The sequence below is a fragment of the Triticum dicoccoides genome, unplaced genomic scaffold (assembly GCF_002162155.2).
Source record: "Triticum dicoccoides isolate Atlit2015 ecotype Zavitan unplaced genomic scaffold, WEW_v2.0 scaffold41659, whole genome shotgun sequence".
Taxonomy (NCBI): Eukaryota; Viridiplantae; Streptophyta; class Magnoliopsida; order Poales; family Poaceae; genus Triticum; species Triticum dicoccoides.
The window spans coordinates 1-1,489 of record NW_021270718.1 but is presented as its reverse complement, the minus strand read 5'-3'; positions in this window follow the sequence as shown (position 1 = coordinate 1,489).

The following is a 1,489-nucleotide window of genomic DNA, read 5'->3' as shown; positions in this document are numbered from 1 at the left end:
TAAACCAGGAATTTTACTCCTCTAATCGATTCGCTTTAAGGTTTTTACACCTGATTCATTAGCGTGTGTGCCACCCGCGACAGGAGAATGTGATCACCGTCAAGCAAAGCAAAAACAAAGCAGCTTCTACGCTATGCATGTGGGGTTGGGAAGCAAAAATCACAAATTTGACCTATAAACGAAAAATATTCACAAAGTGAACTGTCTTTGAAAAAATTTCGCTCGGCTGACCCTTTCGTGTAGCGCCCGACATCTAGGCGTCACACTACACTGTGCAGCGCCTGACTGATAGGCGCTACACGCCTGACTAGCGTCGCACTCCGAACTATCTAAAAATTACTAAGTCAATATGCAACGTCTAAAAATTACTGATAGGCGTCACACTGACTGATAGGCGCTACACGTCTGACCAGCGTCTAAGCACTAGGCGTTGCACTACTTGAATTACAACAGCTGCAGCAGCTAGCACTCCCATCATCCCGTACAGCACGGCTGTATGTAGACGACATGCACGGAGCATAATTCCGTCCATGCATGCATGTACTACATGTATGTGTGCTGCCCTGCCGCTTTTGATCGAGTACTATTGTATTTTATATGCATCGCGCGTGGCTGGGTAGTAGTGCTAGGGGAGTGTATTAATAAATGGGAAAGAGTCGAGGAGAGGTGAAGGGTGATGGATAGATGGAGCCCAAGTCTAATAAGACAGGCAGCTCGAAAGCGACGGGAGATAGCACTGCTAGACACGCCTACGTCGTATTAGAGGGAGTGCCACCTGCTGCGTAATGTAAGTAGTGCAGCGCCTAACTCTTACGCGTTGCATACTGACTTAGTAAATTTTAGGTAGTTCGAAGTGCGACGCTGGTCAGATGTGTAGTGCCTGCCAGTCAGGCGCTGCATAGTGTAATGTGGCGCCTAGATGTCGGGTGTTACATGAAAGGGTCAGCGGAGCAAATTTTTTTCAAAAACAGTTCATTCTGTGAATTCTTTTTATTTATAGGTCAAATTTGTGGATTTTGCCGGGTTGGGAGGTACTGTTTCTTGTTTTATCTGCCAGCGATCCGATCCATGACGATGTGTGCAATGCAGGACAGGATGACATCTTTTGACCGGTCGCTGGTTTGTCGCTGACATCGAGTAGCAGGAGTACGAGCCTAGGAGATGTAGACTCCTGCCCTGTTTGTGGGTCAGGGATATGGTGCTGTACACTAGTACAGTGCACAAGAAGATTTTCCGGATGTTCTCCATATAATTTTGGCTGCTGGGTCTCGTTCACAATTGTGCTACTCCGTGTAATTTTCCAACTTGAGTGATGATACTTCCATACATTCGGACGAACAACGCGGACAATGCGGGGACCCCAAAACGACATCCAACCGGCATCCTTCGAAGACAGTCATATGTCCGGACACGTACCTCAGACTGCTGCGGGGAGGGGGTCATCGGTTTGGTGAGACAACATTCATGTCGCCGTTCCGGCATGCCGCCC